Genomic DNA, 21,129 nt, shown 5'->3' with positions numbered 1-21,129 from the left:
TAGGGAAGTCCCCAAACAGGGGTTCTATCACATAAGGAAAAGGAAAGTGGGGGAGGGGATCAGGCTGATTCCAAGCCAAAGGCCAGGCGGAACAACTCTGGCTTACAGACCCTGCAGAAAGAAATCAGATCCCGCAGGGCCCTAATCTCATGAGACAGAGCGTTCCACCAGGTCGGAGCCAGTGCTGAAAAGGCGCTGGCCCTGGTTGAGGCTAATCTAACTTCCTTAGGGCCCGGGACCTCTAGAGTGTTGCTATTTATGGACCGTAAGGTCCTCCGCTGGGCATACCAGGAGAGGCGGTCCTGTAGGTACGAGGGTCCTAGGCCGCAAAGGGCTTTAAAGGTCAAAACCAGCACCTTAAACCTGACACTGTACTCCACCAGGAGCCAGTGCAGCTGGAAAAGCATTGGGTAAATGTAGTCCCACGGCGAGGATGGTGCAGATGGGGCTCAAGTTTCATACAGAAACCCTACCATAGGGCCTGTTGGTAAATCCCAAGGCCAAAGTAATCCTAGAAAGCACAAATTCCCCTCTTTTTGCTTACACACACTCTCCTGCCATCCCCAGTCCACTGTGCAAACTTCAGTGACGGAGGCATCTCTGCCCAGACAACGTGCATGTATGTAGCCATGGCAACAGCTGCTGATCATGGATGCCAAAAGGAAGAAGAGGATCAGAAAGGGAAAATACAGGGAGAAAGAAAGAAAGAAAGAAAGAAAGAGAGAGAGAGAGAGAGAGAGAGAGAGAGAGAGAGAGAGAACTTTGATAGGGTGTTGTGGATTGAAGCCTTTGGGCACCATTAAGGCTGTCAGAACAGAAGCTTATGATCAAGAATGATCAAGATGGGGCGCAACCCACCAGCCTTAAACAAACAGCTGGTTTCCTTAGAGCTGTTGGTGGGGATCCTTCTTTTGATTAAAGACCACATTTCCTTAGAGGTGATCTATTTGGGTTCACAGGACTGCAGTGGACGGGGTTCAAGCCAATGGTGGGTGGGCCACCCACTTTCTCCTCTTTCTGTCACCCCTGGAGATATGAATTGATCACCTACAAAGGGCTTTTCCTCACCCTCCTCCCCACTCCTATGCCAGAGCAAGGACAGTGAGAAGGTGTCCTGGTTATTTTTCTAGGTCTAGGAAGTCTCACTGGGAACAGGTATTATTGCTGGGTTCTTCTGTCTACTTTCTCCTTGCACACTTCCTCGGAGTATGAAGATAGGGCCAAAGGAACACCATCTAAATGAGCCGTACAACAGTCTGATAAGGCAGGCCAGTCTTATTGTCCCCATATTGCAGGTGAGAAATGGAGGTAATGCTAATGGCCTGCCTTAAGTCCACCCCATGATTTCGTAGTTCCAAACCAAAGATTGTCCACTCACACCTTCACATCTTAAGGCTGCTTTAAACCTGCATCTGCCCTAGATGACAGCAGAAGCATCAACAGAGCATCTTCCCACGGAAATGGATATTGCCGCACACGAGCACAGAATTCTGCTTCACTGCATCAGTGTGGACAGAAACCCAGTCCTATGCCCGACCAGCAAGGACCACGGAAGGGACTGCAGGAGCACCAACCCACACACGAGAAGGCTGAAATAATCCCCCACCAATCTCATGCTCCCAAGCATATGCGTCCCCTGTTTGTATAGTTTGACATGCATGGCTGCTTCGGCTGTTGACGTGCTTTGCAGAAGCACATGCCAGAAATATGTGTACGTGCTGGTTGTAGCGGAGCTGAAGAATGTGCAGGAAGATGGCTGAGCAGAAGCAGCGGTGCTTCTGTGCCAGCGGGAGAAAGAGGCTCGCTGGCCCTCTTTGCTCCAAATGGTGCAGAAAGGAGGGCTACTGTGTAGCCAGGAGGAGGAGGAGGAAGATAGGGATAAAGGCCTTCAGGGCCACTCGACTGCTTGCTGAGCAGGGCTGTTTGTTCCTTTTATCAGAAACCTAAAGGTCTGGTTTGTTTGCTCAAATGTTCAGGGAGCACAGGCTGCCAGGCCAGCGCCACATTGTCTGCTGAGCTAACTTTTAACCTGCGGCCCTCTTTCATCTGCTGCTGCAGCTCCTCCTCCTCCACCACCTCAGGCCTTTGCCGAGGAAAGGCTGCCTGAGTGAGCCAAGAGCAGAAGGGTGGAGACAGGGCTGGCAAGGCTGGTGCCTGAGCCACACAACTCTCAGGACCAGCTGCTTCGGTCTAGGTTTGAAAACCTGCCAAACCTGTTTGGTCAGAGACCACATCCTGACCGTCGGATGAAGGAGTGTGCACACTCTCACTAAGATAAAGGGCCAACTAAGTCCATTGAAATGAATGGACTTACGCCATTCATGCTCCTTAATTTCATTTTAAAAAGAAAACCACATTTAAATACCATTTACTCAGCAGAAAACGTCTTAAGCAGCGCGCAAAGAACCATCTAGAAATACCCATTTAAAAATACCAATAAAAGCAAACATTAAAAGTGAGTTGACATAAAACCTTATCCATGCATAAATAAAACCAGCAATTCCAAAACTATTCTACGTGCTAAAACTGCATGTTACAAGCTACATGCTTGGCGAAGCAAGAAAGTGTGTCTACTCTTGAGTAGGACTAATATTGGACACAGCTCAGAGGTGACATCCCAGGGCACTTCCAGGTGAGAGGCAGTTTGAGCGTGCATCGTGATTGGTCGACTACAGTGGCCATTTAATGGGCATTTGTGTTGCCTCATCTCCCAATCAATTACACTTGTGCAACTTGAATTTTGCAGCGTGTGATTGAATCCCACTTCCAAGTTGCGATAGTTTGGGAGAAGCCCCCACAGGGTTTTAATACTTCCTACTTCCATGGCACTCCCATTGAGTTGCTGAGCCACGGAGCTGTCCATTGCCAAGGACTTGGAGGTGGGTTCTGGGGTGCACAGCCAGTTCCCACAGGCGCTGGCCAAGCCTCTGGAGATGGAGTGGACCCTCTCTTTGAACTGAAAGAGATTGGTAGTGATGGGCCAGCTGTCTTCCAGGAAGGTTTGTTTTTCATTGAGGATCACCCTACTGAACAATAGATTCTCAACTTCAGAGAAGCTCAAGGGTTTTCTGGAAATCAGTTTGAAAATCATATCTATCTTGTTGCCTTTGGGTCTCTGAAAAACGATCATCTCGGAAACTACAACTAATCCAGAACGCGGCAGCTAGACTGGTGACTGGGGGCGGCCGCCGAGACCACATAACACCGGTCTTGAAAAACCTACATTGGCTCCCAGTACGTTTCTGAGCACAATTCAAAGTGTTGGTGCTGACCTTTAAAGCCCTAAACGGCCTCGGTCCAGTATACCTGAAGGAGCGTCTCCACCCCCATCATTCTGCCCGGACGCTGAGGTCCAGCGCCGAGGGCCTTCTGGCAGTTCCCTCATTACGAGAAGCAAAGCTACAGGGAACCAGGCAGAGGGCCTTCTCGGTAGTGGCGCCCGCCCTGTGGAACGCCCTTCCAGCAGATGTCAAAGCGATAAACAACTACCTGACATTCAGAAGACATCTTAAGGCAGCCCTGTTTAGGGAAGTTTTTAACATGTGATATTTTACTGTATTTTTGGTTTTTATGGAAGCCGCCCAGAGTGGCTGGGGAGGCCCAGCCAGATGGGCGGGGTATAAATAATAAATTATATTATTATTATTATTATTATTATTATTATTATTATTTGGATCTAAGATAAAGCTGCTTCCAGTTGGCTCCTTTTTTGGGGGGGGAGGGGGTGTTGCACTGATTCAGGGTGCCCAGGAGTGTAGCAGAGTGGGGACTTAGGAGTTTGCACCTTTGAGACTTTTTCTGAGCAGGAGCAATGATGTAATCTGCTAGAGTACCATGGCAATGGACAGGCCCTCATTGGTCTGAGAAGTGAATGAGGTGATAACAAAGCTTTCAAGTTCTACTATTGTTTGTGACAGATTTACACAGAGGAATTTGGAGAATGAGGAAAAGAATCAAGCAGAGGCTGGAGACTTGTTTCTTTTCCTTTGAGGGGGTTCCTGCTTCAGGCTAGCAGTTTAAAATGGTAACACTTCTCTGCATGATTGTTTGCATTTCTAATGAAAAAGCGAAAAGTTGTGTTTCAGTTGGTTGAAAATTATGTTAAAGCTCATCTAAGCTGGCTGAAGCTCTTTTGTTAAAGCTTGGTGGGAAATTAGTCTTCCCACTTTGGATGAGTCTGAGTTTTTGCACCACAGCTACACATTAGCTGCAATCCTTCCCCAGCCTGTTCCCACCCCCCTCCGCCCCAGATGCTTTGGACTGAGACTGTCATCAGCTGCACTGGCTGGAGCTGATGAGTGGTGTGGTTCAAAACATCTGGAGGGCACCAGGTTGGGGAAAGGCTGTACTAGTTTAAAGATCAGAAAAAATAAAATCCTTGCAGGATGAGACCAAGCACCCATCTTGTTCCGCAGTATGGTTTCATCAGTAGCCAATCAGATGTCACTGAGAAACCCAAAAGCTGAACAGGAATGTAATAACATAAGAAGAGCCTGTTGGATCAGGCCAGTGACCCATCTAAGAAGGAAACAGCCATCTCTTCTTGTCTAGCATCAGTCACTCAGAGGAAGACTTCCTCTGAACACAGAGACTCAATTTACCAAATTTACACTGCCTTTAGAACTTTCTGCCGTTCATTTCCTTCTGGCCTCACTGTTTACAATGCCTGTCTGCTCTTGTGTGTGTATCTTTATATGTTCATACAGATCTACCTGTAACTCATGTCATGTGATGTAGACCATTACTGTATGCTATAATAACTCTGTTGGGTCTTTAAGCTATTGCACTTTCCTGTTTAGCAAATGTTTTGAATCTGTCACATGTGGTCTACACACTGTATCCCTTGACCGAAAGCATGATAGAAAATATGACACCTTTCCCAGGTTGTGCATCCAGTCCATTTTTCATTGTGACTGCTCTGCACCTGTGCGCCTCAGGTGTAAAATCTAAGCAGCACCCTCTCCCCGGAGTCCTGCACACTAATTAACGTAATGAATATGCAAGCCCAATATTTCTGTCCGCATATGTCCCTGTCTACCTTTTTTGCCCTCAGGAAAACATGTGAAATGGTCATGCACTTATGTATGCAGGACACTCGACTTGACTCAACTCACACATCACTTCCGTTCACTAGGATTGGAGGGTACTCACAGCTGGGCCCCAACATCTGGGTCTGCATCCCATCAGTTCTGTGACCTTATTTTTCTGTGACCGTATTTTTCTAAATGCATGAGCTGGCTCCTGACCACCCATATTTACTGCTTTGGTTGTAACGTTCAAGACCTATGATCAGTCAGCCATTAATTTTACAAATGTGAGGGTAGAGGGATAGGCTTGGGCAGGAAGCTGTTCCCCCTAATCCCGGATTTGTGAGGGCTCGCAGCTTCAAGGAGAGGACACTCTGCATATGCCCAGAGGCACTCTTCTATATAATTTTCACTCCTTCCCATGGTGCAAGCCTGTAACTGAAAAGAGGCTCCAAGCCCCAGCTGACACCAAGGCCTGGTCAGCTGGGTGAGGAGAGAGATGCAGGAGTTTTTCTGCAGCTAACTGGACTGTGTCTGTGTGAGGGCAATGCCAGCTGGCATTCCTGTCGCCCTGGCTGTGTGGGTGATGCCCACTCCCCTCACCCCTCTCTTCCTCCATCCCTGCCTCCGTCCATCCACTGGTAGAAGAGGAGCCTGCGGCTTCCGGCAGCTTTGGCAGTGAAGCAGCTGAGCTGGAGAAAACCCTCCAGCGCTTGAGTGACCCACTGACCTTGTTCTTCTGAAAAATGCATGAAATGCAGGCTTCAGCCTAGGAGGGTCACTCACCCACGCAGCCTCTCTTGCACACCCACTCACACACTGGGGCACAGTCCCTCTCTGCTTGCCTGGGCTCGCACACAGTCACACATGTGTCCAGTTGCAAATTCCTTCCCTCCTGTGTGGACATGTGAGCCAAACTCTTCCTCTCTTCTCTATAACCCATCCCTTCTGCACTCTCTTTCTCTCTCTTTAGACAAACCAGCTTTTCTCAATCCGGTGCCCTCCTGATGTTTTGGACTGGGGTTGATGGGATTTGTAGTCCAATACATATTGAGAGCACCAAGTTAAGAAAAGCTGGTATACTTAAAGACAGATAGAAGCAACGCCACAGAGGAACCCCAACCATTTCTCTTTTTCGTGGGGTCTGATGTCTTTATTCTAGGCAGATTGCCTCCAGTGTGCTTTCCTTAATATAATACATCTTTGAATGTGGATTGTATTTATCCTAGGCCATTGCAGAGCATACAGGCAACGTCCCGTAGTTTTGCATTTCGTTACACTGAGTGGTGACATGTTTCTCAATTTCCCTTTTCCTTTTCTTCACGTTATTGATGTCTGATTTGTATTGTGTGTAATGTACTATGGCTTGTTGGTTTGTTTGATTGCATTAAAAAAAGAAAGAAAGAAGAAAGGCAGGCTGGGGCGAAGTTTGACCTTCAGGTTTACTGGTTTTAAGCAGAACTTGTTACCTACCAGAAGATCAAATGTACAGACTATTGGATATATGGCCAGTACTTACAGACAGAGTGCTATACTGGAGAGAACACTGGGAGGCCTGGTCTCAAATCTGTAGTATACAAGAAAATCTCATGTCTCTGGCAAAGTGGGCTGTATAAGTCTGATGATGCCATCATAACTTGGTTAGACATTAAGGCACAAAAACAAGACTCTTTGCTCTGAATACTTCAGTTGGCAAATCACATCCCCCCCCCTCTCTCTCAGCTTCACCTGACCTCAAAGCGCTTTTGGTGCCCACTGGGAAGTGGATCTAGAGCCCAATCATGGTCCGAGTCAGAACCAAGAAGAGGCGGAGCCAACAAATTCTATTTTTTCCCCCGTCCTCCTCCCTGCTGAGTTCTCCAAGGGCAACACTGAGGCTCAGGAGGGGGAAGCTGACAGGCAGGGCCACCCCCATGGACAGGCTGTAGGTAAGAAGGCAAGCAGGTTGCAGCTGGATGAGAGCTGGATGAGGTTGACGAGGCAGGACTCCAATCACCCTAACAGAGCAGCCTCCATTGGAGGAGGCCGTACAAGAGGATAACCTACCCTGAGCATCCTGGCGGGACTGAAGTGCGTTAAATAAATGCATTTGGTCTACCTCTCTCTCCTTCCTCCTTCGCAGGCACTTGCTCACATATCTTGGCACAGAACTATCTTTGCAGTCTCCTTCTGCCCCCATTCTGTCACATACACGCATCCCTGCTTGCATGCACAACCTCCTTCTTCTGACTAGTCTGGTATCTCTTCCTCCCTCCCTCTCTCCTCAGGGGTGGGGGTGGGGGGTGTCCATAGACCTAGCCTGCATGGCACCCCCTTGCCTTTTAGAGGAGATAAGCCATAGGCCAAGGGGTCTGGGAGCATCTCTGTGCTAGCAGTGGCTGAACACCAGTTGCATGGCCTGCCTTGGCTATTGCTGTGGTGGCTGCTGTTTCAGCTAGGATTGTTCTGTCCCTGTGTAAGTCGAGGCATGGAGTGGCCTGGCGTGGCAACCCTCACGGACAGCAAGCCTGCTCCAGCCAAGCTTGCAAAGTGACCTCATTTCTCTCCAGTGTGTCTTCATGAACTGGACAGCCAGTCACTTGGAACGGCTCTGCATGTAACAGGGCTGCAAGGGAATCTCCAGGGCTGCACTCCCTCCAGTGGCTGTGGGCTAGTGGTGGGCAGAGCCAGGTGCAAAAGTGGGCAGAGTGGATGTGGATCTCACCCAAAAGCCAGAGATCGCTATGCAGTCCACCCATCCCATCTCTCTGTCCTCTCTCCAGGCAAGCGAGAGGCATGATTATCCAAGTTCAAGGGCAAATTCCAGCCAGGCAGAAATAATGGAGGAGGGTGGTGTGGAGCAGGGCTGCTGAGAGGGAGTGTACTTCAGGCAGAGTCCCAAAGGTCTTCTGTGACAGTCATGGGAGATTGCTCCATGTCCGCTCTCCACCCTGGAGAGCATAAAAACAACCTGCTAGAGCAGGCCAATGGCCCATCTAATCCAACATCACAGGATCACAGAGTTGGAAAGGGATGCCAAGGGTCATCTAGTCCAGCCCCAGCAAATGCAAGATCACAACTAAGAACCTCTAACAGATGGCCACCCAACCTCAGTGTAAAAACTCCAGTGAGTCCACCAGCTTCTGAGGGAGTCCACTGTAAAACAGTGCCCAACAGGGCCAGCCCAAGCTGTTTTGCTGCCTGAGGCAAAGGATAAGATGGTGTCCCCAGATTCTGACAAGACGGGTAATCAAACATTACTTCAACACTAGTGAAGGGTCAGCATCCTTCATCCTGCCCAAGGACAGCAGGCTAGGACTCGGAGTGCAGAGCAGTCTAGCTTAGGGGACTCAGGGAGTAGTGGCAACTGGTGCCCATTGGGACCAGTAGGGCAGAAGATGGGGAGCTCCATGGTAGTAGATGGAGCCCCAGGGTCTATGGCAGGAAGAGCCACCCCTTGACTGGTTATAAGAAAGAAGTGAGGTGAGTGGGGCTGGTTGAGGGCAAACTGGGATTGGTGCGGCAGTGCCCCATTTCCTCTAATGAGCCTGCCTCTCTTGAGGGGGGATGGCTAGGGGAGGGCTGCCACTCCCAGGATCTGGTAGTGCCCAACTAAATGTTTACAGGAAGCCTGTGGGAGTGCTCTCCCTCCTGTTGTTTCCAGCTACTGATCTTCAGAAAGTTTACTGCTCCTGACCATGGAGGCAGAGAATGAGCATCATGGTAGAAGCCATTGATAGCCTTCTCCCCCATGAATTTGTCCAGTTCTCTTTTGAAGACCTCCAAGTTGGTGGCCATCACTGCGTCCTGTGGCAGTGAGTTCCGTAGTTAAACTATGTGCTGCATGAAGGACTTTCTTGAGGTGATCCTGAATCTTTTAATGTTCAGCTTCACTGAATGTCTTCGAGTTCTAGTGTTCTGAGAGAGGGAGAAAAGTTTTCCTCTAACTGCTTTCTCTGCACAGTGCATCATTTCACAAGCTTCTTCTATGTTGCCTCTCACTACCTTTTATATGAACTAAAAAAAATCCAAAATGCTGCAGTCTTATAGGGGATTTGCTCTTCCTCTCCCACTCCCCCTCCCCCTCCAGGAATATCCCTCATCTTTTTCAAAAGTCCTTTAAGGAAGTGGCTGTAATCACCCCCCTTCCAGGGCTCATAATAAGTGGACTTAAATGAGGCCGCTGCCACCACCCCAGCCAGAATCTCACCCTTCCTCCCTGGAGCTCTGGGTAATATCAGGGCCAGCCCTGGCATTAGGCAGAGTGAGGCAGCTGCCTCGGGAGGCAGGAAGTGGCAAAGAGGATGGCATGCCTCCTTAGCTAGGGTGCTGCCCCATTGACAGTGCTGTGGTGAGATTTAGTTGCCAGGCAAGTCAGCTTCTGTGTGTGGAATGGAGGGGCCCCATCATGTCTTTGCTTCAGGCAGCAAAATGTCTTGGGTGCCCTCCTTCCCCACATCTCATTGCAAGTTAGGTCAGATTGGAAGAGAAAGGCTGGCTTGAGGTTGCCCAACAAGCTTGATTGACTGATTGCATTTCTATCCCACCCCTCCTCCAAGGAGCTCACGGTAGTGTACAGGTTTTCTCTTCCTCTCCATTTTTATTCTCACGACAACCCTGGCAGGTAGGCCAGGCTGAGAGAGAGTGAGTGACCCAAGGTCACCCCGTGAGCTTCCTGGCAGAGTGGGGATTTGAACCCTGTTCTTTGCCAAGTCTTAATTCAACACTCTAACCAATACTCCACACTGGCTCTCTTGATGGATGTGTGGGGATTTTGTCCAAGTCCAACATGCTGCCCAGACTGCCACCTCTGAAGTATCTGGATTTGGCAGGACAAGGTTGCTTGGAGTCTCCTGCCCTTCTCCAGGCTGGCTCTCTAAGGGTTAAAGTCACAATGCTTGGTGTTGTTCCTCTCCAGCCTACACCCTGCAGGGTCATTTTGCTGTTGTTCCTCTGGATACAACAATGTTATCTGTATTTTCTTTTGAGCTAGCAAATTGTCCTGTTGGTTAAACATTACAGAAGAGGAGGAGAGAGGAACAGCTCCAATCTTTTATTTCCTTGTTTGCCAAAGAAGCTACTTCTTTACTCCAGGCAGAATAATGAGCTTATGGAATTCACTGCCACAAGTCGGAGCTGCTGGGTCTGGAGATGAGAAAAGGCCTCGGAGGAGTTTCACTAGAGCAGCCTTCACCAACCTGGTCCCTCCAGATGTGTTGGACCTCAACTCCCATCAGTCTCAGCCGCCACAGCTGTGCCGATGGGGTGAGAGTTGGGACTCTCAGGACACATTCCTGCCAGGTGAAGAGCAGGGACGAGTCCCAAGGGCCAGGTAGGAAGGTTTGGAGGGCCACCCCGTTCCTGCTCCCGCACAAGACACCAGCAACATACAACGGAGGGAGTGACCATGTGACGTTCATGTTCTGTGCCTGGGGGTGGCCGCACATCCTCTTACTGTGCACAGCAGCCACCCTGGCCCCCACCCTTGCATGTGTTCAGTAAGTATGGGAAGGGTGCATCTGCAGCACGTACCAATGTAGTTGAATGTTAAAACCTGGATGAAAACATGCTCCTTGTGCACTGACAAAACAGGCAGCTCTTCCCCAGGGCTGGGTTTTGCATATAATTTGCATTAATACATTAATACTAGTCTCCAGTCGCACGTAGCTTTGCTCAAAAATCACCTCTCCCGCATAGGTTTCATCAGCAAAAAATGAAGCTTTCTGCTTGGGTATGTTTCCACATACTTCACTGTGCTCGTTCTGCCTCTCCCTTCCCTCCCACCTCTGCTGTACTGTTACCCCTACCCCATCCTTTTCCTGCCCCGAAGATGGGCAGTTAGACTGTAATCTCCTTGGGGCAGGAACCTGTCAAAAAAACAGCCTCCCCCCAGATGTTTTGGAAAGCAACATCCATCAGCCCCGGACAGCGATTCATTATTTAATTGTTACCTAATTATCTATTTGGCGATCGCGAATTGCTAACCCCAAATGCGGAAGCAGCTCAAGTCCACCCTTCCATAAATCTCAAGAAAGATATTTCGATAACTGAATATAGTATTGGTAAATCTGAGCTCTCTTCTCCAGTCTTCCCTCTGCATGTAACTGATGCTCTCCTGCATGCTCATACTATTTGGCATTTCATAAATGAAAATAGGGGCACATTTCTGGCCCCATTGCTTCCCTGATCCCTTTCATTACGCATTGCTGAAGGCCCTGTTGTCTGCTGCAGGCATTGTTCATTGCCTCTGCAACAGCCTCATCTCACACTGGTTTTTTAAAAAACCAGGAAGTTTTTTCATCCATTTGGTTATTGATATGCAATCATTGTCTTACAATCTGTTACTGAAGAGATTCACAAGCTTGTAAAATGCCAGCATCTAATGTCCACACATTCATTGTCCGTGCATGAGCATTTACGTTCATGCGTTCTAGAGATAAGAATACAGTGGTACCTCAGGTTAAGAACTTAATTCGTTCCGGGGGTCCGTTCTTAACCTGAAACTGTTCTTAACCTGAAGCACCACTTTAGCTAATAGGGCCTCCTGCTGCTGCCGCGCCACTGGAGCACGATTTCTGTTCTCATCCTGAAGCAAAGTTCTTAACCCGAGGTACTATTTCTCGATTAGCGGAGTCTGTAACCTGAAGCGTATGTAACCTGAAGCGTATGTAACTTGAGGTACCACTGTATGGTATATCCTCCTCCATCACCCTCAACAATTCAGGTATTTAATTGCTATAGATCTGGGGGTAGGGCTGAAGAATGGCAAGTCACCAACAACATTTTAATAATGTGTTTGTTTGCTTATAGCCCAAAAGGCTTATAGCCCAAAGGGCAGCTGATGAGATCAGTAGTGAGACAGTCTCTGCCTTCAGGTTCACCAGCAAAAGCACATGACACACAAAGAAAGGGGGATGGGGTGGGAGGAGGAAAAAGCAAGCTCAGGCACCAATTTTTAAAGTTAGTCTTCTGGCAACTACTGACTGGGATGGAACAGTTCCCAATAGCCAGATGGAATCTGCCACTAACTAACAGTTGAGTGGGGAGCAAAGGCAGCTGTTCTCTCAGGAATTGCTCTGCTTTTTTCCTCTCCCTCGTCTTTGCAGCCTGATGGAATGGCTGCTAGTGCCTTTAGGTGACAACAGCCTTCACCTGCCTTTTGGCTTGCCCCCCAAAATAGTAATAGGATTTACCAGAGACAGAGGCCAGAAAAGAGGGATTGCCCCTGATAAATAGGGACAGTTGCCCCATGTGGACCCACCAGGAATGTTTTCTGCATATCCCCCAGCCCACTTTTAGCAGACAACCAGCCTTCTTCCTGCCTTCATGTGCAAAGGAGATGTTCCCAGAGGATAAGGACATCAGAAGAGCCTGGCTATAGGATCAGACCAGAGGTCCACATTGTCTAGCATCCTCTTCTCACAGTAGCCAGCCAGATGCTGACGGAAAGCCCCAAAGCAGAACCTGAGCTCTAGAAGGCTCTCTGCAAAGATGGCCTGCTTAGGGTGCCTGTGTGTCCTATTGAGGAGGAGAATCCTCAGTTTGAAGGCCAGCCAGTCCAAATTCAATTTAAAGAGCCCTAAGAAGGGACAGCAGTTGAAGTCACCCATTTACAATTTGTACCTGGACAGCAGACTGAGCAGCCACACATGTCCATGAGGACACCACTAAGGTCTTCTCGTGTGTGCAGGCTCATGGGGGTGCATGCCAGTTTAGGGGTAGGGGCTAGAGACAAACATGGGTGCAGCAATAGATAAGACGGTGACCTTTGAACAGTAGGTTCAATACATTTTGGCACCTGAGGTGAACCATAAAATGTGCTCTTCCTGGCCAGGAAAGAAGGGGTGAGTGAACATCTGCATCTGGGAGGCCACCAGCAGCACCTCCTATTCACCAAGACGCTGGGGTGGGGGGTGCTGCTGAGGAGACAATAAACTCAGCCTCCCAGGAGTGTGCCACAGTTGTCATTGTGATGGGGGGGGGGGCATCAGCAGCAGCAACAACAACAGGCAAAACATTCCTTGGAGGCTGGATCTGCCGCCCTGTGGATCTTGCTGCCTGAGGTGGTCACCTCACTTTGCCTCATGGGTGGTCTGGTCCTGAGTAGGCTACATCCCTGCCATACAAAAGTCAGCGTTTTTACACTCACCCCCACCCCCTCTCCATTCTGCATCCACGCGTGCAAGAAGCCCTTATCACACTTCAAGGATACATTCCAGCCAGACAAGAGCTGGCTCAGTGAGAGGCATGTTATGGGGAGAGTCCTGAAGGCCACAGAGAGAGAGAGAGGAGGGAGGAGGGAGGGAGGGAGAGAGAGAGAGAGAGAGAGAGAGAGAGAGAGAGAGAGAGAGAGAGAGAGAGAGACTCAGAGAGCAGCATTTGGTCCCTGGGACGGATGTTGCTCACCCCTGACTGAAATTATAGAAATTTCTGCATTTATACCTATACATATGAATTAGATTTTGTTAAGTAGCCATCCAATTCCTGTTATTCTGCATGGCTGTAAGTTTCCAGCACTAAAGCTCATGTTTTAAAATACAGTGGTACCTCGGGTTACAGACGCTTCAGGTTACAGACGCTGCTAACCCAGAAATAGTACCTCGGGTTAAGAACTTTGCTTCAGGATGAGAACAGAAATTGTGTGGTGGCAGTGAGGCAGTAGCGGGAGGCCCCATTAGCTAAAGCGGTACCTCAGGTTAAGCACAGTTTCAAGTTAAGAACGGACCTCCGGAATGAATTAAGTGCTTAACCCGAGGTACCACTGTACAGGGAATCCTTCCTAGTGTAAGGCTATTACCACCCTGTTCTTCATTCACCAGGCCTTGGATGGCCCACTAGCTCCCTTCTCGTGTGATCAGGCCTCTTCTCCTTCCACCTCCTCTCCCTGCATTCTCACTCCCAGGGTCACAGCATGCAATGCTGCAGCCTCTGTATTTATAGCACTGGCTCTCCCTGCTGGAATAGAAGATACCAGATGGGGCCTCCCTTTAGCACATGCTCTGCGCCTAATGGAAGCAGCCACCCCCTGGGCTGCGGTGAGGTTGGTTCTGTCCGTGATGCTTGTTGACGGCTTCTTTTTTATTTACTTTCTGTGTGCTGTTAGATGCCCAATAAACTCAGATCATCTGGGCATCATACAATGAGTGCAACACAGGATAAAAGGAAAGGGCAAAAATACAATTGAATAGGGACACAAGAACAAATAAAAATGGCTCTGAAAATTAATGGCAAGTGGCAATTCTGCCATCTGAAACATTTCCAGAGACTGTCCAGAAATCTTTGAGGAATGTGCTTCTGATGTGCTTTAAAGGTCTAGTGTGTACACAGCCTATAGGCATGTGTCCACACAAATAAAATAGCCGCCCTGGCACCCCCAAACCTCAGCTCTAAAATTAGTTAAATCTGGGCTGCAGGGGTGGTCAGGAGTCTTAGTCTCATCAGACTGAGAAGCAGGCAAACAGCCTGTGGGGGACATGCTGCAGATGTGGCGCCACCACTCACCACTGGCCATTTCTCTGGTCATCATGCATTTGATATTTGGCAAGTGCTTCTGCGAAAAACAGATTCCATTTTTCATTTTGTGGGGTTTCTTTTCTCCCCAGAAAATACTCCTTTGCCCACCTCTTGTGCAAATTCGTATTGGATTTTCCTGCATCACAGGGAACAATAATGAATTGAAGCGAGTTAAGGTTGGTGACTTAGTAGTGTGGGCTACACAGAAACAGGCTTCATTTAAGGCAATATGTCAAAAGACAAGGAAGTGCCGTGGATCTATGCCTTTGTTCCTCAGGTTCAATCCCTGTGGCATCTCCGAGTAGGGATAGGGAAGGCTCAGATCCTGGAGAGTCACTGCCAATGTGTCATTGGACAGTGCTAAATGGACCAATGGTCTGATCTCAGTATTCAGCATTCACCAGTGCATGGCACCTGTCATTCATTTAAAACATACCCCTATCTACTCAAATGCCATTTCTTATCATAAAATTGGGGCGATGTCCCTGAATCCAATCCATGCAGTTTCAGGGGGCAATGTGTGTGTGTGTGTGTGTGTGTGTGTGTGTGTGTGTGTGTGTGTGATGTTTCTGTTTATTACCATATATACATTTAAACAACCTTAAATCAATTACTTCCCTTCTTCTCTTTCTGTGGTTCATTTTGCATGCCGTACATCCCTGCATATTTTACATTAACAAAACTATTCAGTAATCCATTGTTACATCCACCAAAATTTATATTCACTGTTGGATTTATCTTAATGCTACCAGGGGGCACTTCTTACGAAGCCAGTTTCCTTGTAAGTGTGAGTAATTGAGTCATAACAAAACTTAACTGAAAGAAAACAACACATAAATGTTGAGCAGTGTTTGTAGTGTGTGGGCAGGCGGGCAGGCACACACAGAGGGCTAGTCTCTATAACCGCATCAATTCCCCCCAAAGCAAATTGTGTGCTCTTGAAGCCTCTCAGGGTTCCTTCTTCCCAACCAGCTGGAAAAAACCCAGAGACTTCTATCTCTGCCAGGGCGCTTTCTTCAGATGCTTGTATCTAGTAGCCACCAGCCATTAACCACCATTTAAACAAGCACTGTGGCCCACTGAAGGAACATTGTTTACAATTTGCTAGACTCCCATAGCCAAAGACCAATTATTCTGCAGACAGGGCTCCCCTATATTGAACAATCTTTATAAATTATGACAGCTGTGAGGGGCTGTGGGGGGCTGGAGGGAAGAGGGCCCAGCCTTTCACCTCCATTTTTCTCCAGCCAGGCCTCGCAGTGCCCATGAGTTGTAGCTATCTGTTTGAATGGCAGTTGGCCGGCCGGCAGGGAAGTCTGAGCTGTTGGTTGCCATCCAGTTCCTAGTGGGCAAATGTCCACCTGACAGAATCTACCACCCTAATTGGCACTAATTGGCATTCCTTGTGACAGACTTGGCTTTGCGGAACAGACGCCTCAGGGCAGTGCCAGGCAGTCTCCATCCTCATGTGTGAACGCAAATTGGCCAAGCAAAAAGGTAAGGCAGCTGAGAGAGAGAGAGAGAGAGAGAGAGAGAGAGAGAGAGAGAGGGCTCATTCACACTTTTGCTTGACTCGTATTTTGATCGTATTGTGCACCAATTAATCTTCACCGGTCTGAGAGCGTTTCTTGTTGTTCCATGGTTGTGCCTTGGGAAAATCTGATCTTACCTGCTGAATCAGAAGCTTTGGTTAAGCAAAAGCTCTTTTTGGATTTTCCGCACATCTGGTAAGATCCGATTTGGTGGCTAAGATCTGATTTTTGCAAGGAACAGCTGCAGAATCACAAGAAAAATTATTGGACCCTGGGGAATTAATCAGTATGCAATACAATTAAAATATGACTCCAGTAAAAGTGTGGATGAGACAACTGAGAGTTCTTAAGGGCTGCCCCCAAATCCGGGTTGCCCATGCAGAGACTGAAGCCTCTGACACTCGAGAAGCAAAGTCCCAATTGATAAGTTGCCGGTTGATGATAACCTTGCATCATAAACAGGTAGAACTCATTGCCACAAGATGCTGAAAAGGCCACTGCCCTTCTTTTAAAGTACAGAATATATAAAAATACATGGAGGCAATGTCTGTCGGTACGGCCTCGGTTCAGTATACCTGAAGGAGCGTCTCCACCCCCATCATTCTGCCCGGACGCTGAGGTCCAGCGCCGAGGGCCTTCTGGCGGTTCCCTCATTGCGAGAAGCAAAGCTACAGGGAACCAGGCAGAGGGCCTTCTCGGTAGTGGCGCCCGCCCTGTGGAACGCCCTTCCAGCAGATGTCAAAGCGATAAACAACTACCTGACATTCAGAAGACATCTTAAGGCAGCCCTGTTCAGGGAAGTTTTTAACGTGTGATTTTACTGTATTTTTTGTTTCTATGGAAGCCGCCCAGAGTGGCTGGGGAGGCCCAGCCAGATGGGCGGGGTATAAATAATAAATTATTATTATTATTATTATTAGCTACCAGCCATAAGAAGATGCACACTTGTAAATTCAGAGGCAATTGAGAAGGGGTGGGGAAGAAAGGCTATCATTCTTGTACTTGCTGTGTGCAAACAGCCTCCTCTATGGACAGTGTGGTTCTTAATAGCACCTTATAATGCTTAGTCTCAAAAGTGCTTGGTATACATTGTCTCATAATTTCCTCATTCATGCAGTGGTAAGTATCTGCCTGTCACGTGAGAGACTTGGGCTTGATTCCCCAGTGGGGATCCAGTGAATTTTGAGAGCCGGTGTAGTGTAGGGGTTAGAGTGCTGGACTAGGACTTGGGAGACCAGAGTTCAAATCCTGACTCAGCTGTAAAACTCACTGGGTGACCTTGGGCCAGTCACAGTCTCTCAGCCTAACCTACCTTGCAGATTGTTGTAACTTACAACCATTTGTAAGGATAAAAAATAGAGATGAGTAGAACCGTCTAAGTCACCTTGAGCATCTTGGGGGAAAGGTGGGGTATAAATGTAACAATATATATATAATATAAATAATTCCTTACATCAGTCCTGCCAGGCAGGCCGGTGTTGTGATCCCTGCCTTACAAAAAGAGCAGGGGTGCTGTGGTGGAAGAGAGCGGCTTGCTTTTGTGAGTTAGTAGTTGGTAGGTGAGATTCAAATCTGGGATGTCTGGCTCAAGCTCTGCACTACTATCTTAAAGGTAAAGGTAAAGGGACCCCTGACCATTAGGTCCAGTCGTGGCCAACTCTGGGGTTGTGGTGCTCATCTCGCTTTATTGGCCGACGGAGCCGGCATACAGCTTCCGGATCATGTGGCCAGCATGACTAAGCCGCTTCTGGCGAACCAGAGCAGTGCACAGAAACGCCGTTTACCTTCCTGCCGGAGTGGTACCTATTTATCTACTTGCACTTCGTGCATTCGAACTGCTAGGTTAGCAGGAGCAGGGACCGAGCAACAGGAGCTCACCCCGTCGTGGGGATTCAAACCGCCGACCTTCTGATCTGCAAGCCCTAGGCTCTGTGGTTTTACCCACAGTGCCACCCTCGCTATCTTACTACTATCCTACATTGACTCTTTTCTGTCTTCACTAGAGTTCACCACAGAAATGACTTCATATTTATTTTCTCTCCCAAGGATATGAGGAGGATATGAGGAGTGGACTTGGTGTTGGAACCTGTTGGGCAACTTTCTTTTGCCTCCCCAGCAGAAGATGAAGAAAGGAGCAAAGGGGGAGGAAGAAAACAAGCCTACCAAGAGACACCTACCAAGAGTGCAGGCCTCTTACAGCCCTGGCCTGTTCCTTTGCTACCCTCATCTTCATTTTCCTTCCCCTCCCCATTCTTAATCCACCTTCCAAATTTGAGGCCAAGAAAAAGGAAAAAACACCCTAAGCAACAACAGGCAGCTTCCTTTGTACTGTATTCAGGGACAATTTCAGGAATTTGTCTAGCTATAACAACTAGAGCATGGGTCATGAGGTCCAGAAACTTGTTCTTTAAAAGAAATGAAAGCTGCAATTCTCACTCCCTATTCCTTTTAGGTTTATGCTCCTAGTGTTACTGTGTTTTGTTCTCTTGCAAATCTCCCTGGAAATGGTTACTAATGATGCTTTATTTGTAGAGTTTTGAATGTCTGTTTTGTATAATTTTTGTTTGTAATGCTTTTTTTGTTTTGTTTTTTGTTTCGGATCGTAATTTGTTTTTCCTGTTAATGTTGCTGCTTTAAGCGTGGGTCTTTCTTGCAGTTTGTGTTTGACCTTTTTCTGTAATGTTTTATTTTGATATTTTGTAATGTTCTATTTGACATTGCGAGTTACGTTGTAAAGGATTTGGAGATTTGTTTATTTTGTTATTTAAACATGAAGTGGTCTAGAAATGATTTCAAGAAAGAAAGAAATGTACACTGGAGGGAAATCTGTAAAATAAGTCAATGTCTGCTTCTGCCGTGCGCTGTGACTGCTGGGAAATGTCTTCTTTGGTTATTTTGAGACAGCAAGCTCTGCTTTCCCCTTCTGTTTCCTTTCTCCAGGCGACTGTTAAAGACCAGACCTGTACTGTGTCTCTTTGCCCTCTGCATCTCCAAAAGTAGCAAAGGCGCGACTCCTCTGGTGTAGCTGGGGCTCAGTTCTGGTGCTCAGCTCAACAGGCCACAGTGGCTTAGGGCTGCCAATTATTTCACCAGCTTCTGCTCTTTCGTTGCCTCTAATATATTCAAACAGCATGCCAGGCTGTTTCTTTCGGCCTGGTCAGTTGGCAACTCAAGTCGCAGCACACACCTTCTCTTCCTGCTCCTCACCAAACGCCTGGACTTAGAAGGACCCCTTGGCTTGGCATGGTGTGCATGTGTGAAATCAGATCTACACCCAACTTCCCAAATCCAGTTAATCTCCCTCCTCCTGGCCTGGCGAGGGTGGCTTGTTTTGGAAGGCAAGTGCTGCAGTCTGAAGAACCGCTGCTGGCTGAAGGCCCCCCGCCCCTATTTGCATAGCTCCTAGACAGGCGTGCGCCTCTGTTTTTGCACTGCGTTGTGACCTTCCCCCCTCCCCATTTTTCAAGGCAACACCCAGGGGACCCGCCAAGGCCACACAAAGGCCCTTCCTTCCTCTCAGCTGAGCTCCTTGCTTCAGCGCAGTTGCCATAGCAACCCAGGAGGGAACAGGCCTGCTCATCTCCAAGGCCCTGCAATCTCAAACTGTGTTTAGAGAGAGGGGGATATTTCAGAGGCCTTGGCCGCAGGGAGATGCTGACCTTGGCCAATTCACGCATTATTTTCTCAACTTGGAGGCAACATAGCAAAGTATAAACAGTTCATCGTTTGTGTACGGCAGCTTGGTTGCCGACACCTCCAGCGGTGGAGGTAGAACATAGCTGTCATATAGCTGATGAAAGCCTTATTTTCCATGAATTTGTCTAAATCTCTTTTAAAGCTATCCAAGTTGGTAGCCATCACAAGAGTAGCAATCTTCTGCCATTGCTACATCTTGTAGGAATGAATTCCATGGTTTAACTATTTGCTGTGTGAAAGATACCTTGTTTTCGTCTGTCTTGAACCTTCCAGGTGACCACCTGCAGCCATTAGGAGATGATAATCTTCCTGTTTTGATTTGTGTGGCTCAAGCTGCTGTTACAAGCACAAGAGCTGGTCAGAATGATTCTTCCCCTAGTTAGTTGGCAACTCTGGAAGGCACATGCTTAATCAGATGGCTACCCTGCAATAAACCAGTGGAGCCCTGAGCCTTTCCCCCAAAGAGCTGCCACTTTTAAACTTGGCAAATTATGGGCTGCCTCTCCAACTTGAGAGAGCAAAACAAATAGGACGTCAAGGGGCCTATATAGTGACCACAGTACTGTATAATCATCAGTGTCTGGTTGCATTGTTTTAATTATTTTAATTATGGAAATGCAGAGTTGGTTAAACAGGCCACAAATGCGCAGCAGCCATTATAATCTTTTATTATACCACAGAGCCATTGCATTTTCCAAAGTGGTGACTTAGGAACATAATTGTTTGTGTAAACTCCTTACAGTACAGCGACACTTCCTCTTGTAGCTAATACATATGTTCTGGTTATAGGATCTTCCTTTTGGTTTATTTCAGTGCATTCACCTCTGCACTAGATCATCATCAGAAGTTGTCAAATTGCTCTCCACAACCTCAGTTCCTCTACAACCATTAATCTATCATCAAGAGGCAGCCTCCTTAATGGCATGCCTTTCGAAGGACATTGGAGTTAGTTGACCCACATGAAAGTGCACTCAGGTACATTATACAGGTTGGGCATGTATCCTAGTTTACAGAAGATAGTCCTCTATTTGAAGACTCATAGTATCATTGAGTTGGAATAAAGCCCTCTTGTAGCATCCAGCCTCTACTGAAGAAGAATCCACCATTTCCCAAGGCACCTCCACTATTCCACTCTCAAAGAGCTCATAATCACATACCAACATGTCTCATGTCTAGTCTACATTGATTTTCTTGTAATTTAAGCCCATTGGTTCAGGTCCTACCCTCCAGAACAAAGGAAAACATATTTGCATCTTCTTGTACACGGCAGCCCATCAAGCAGATTGAGGTAGCACAAAAGTCATATGCACACAGTCTTCCTTACTATGCTGAGAGACATTGGACACATTACTATTTAAATTATAGCAATGGCTTCTATATCT

The 21,129-nt window shown here is 47.7% G+C and overlaps 1 long non-coding RNA gene across 2 annotated transcripts in view; it reads left to right on the top strand.

The window, feature by feature from the left end:
- The window catches only part of LOC307222990, a 30,329-nt gene extending 9,646 nt beyond the window's left edge, over positions 1–20,683 (top strand). The window contains exons 1-3 of one of the 2 annotated variants that reach the window (XR_013841941.1): positions 15,277–16,016; positions 18,098–19,819; positions 20,561–20,683. This is a non-coding gene — a long non-coding RNA (uncharacterized lncRNA). Of the gene's footprint in view, positions 1–15,276; positions 16,017–18,097; positions 19,820–20,560 lie in introns of those variants that run through there. The other variant, XR_013841940.1, reaches the window with a different exon arrangement.
- The last annotated feature ends 446 nt before the right edge of the window (positions 20,684–21,129 follow it).

This window comes from Podarcis cretensis (assembly GCF_951804945.1).
Source record: "Podarcis cretensis genome assembly, chromosome: 8".
Lineage (NCBI taxonomy): Eukaryota > Metazoa > Chordata > Lepidosauria > Squamata > Lacertidae > Podarcis > Podarcis cretensis.
Note: the sequence above shows the minus strand (reverse complement) of the source record. Positions and strands in the feature narration are given on the sequence as shown.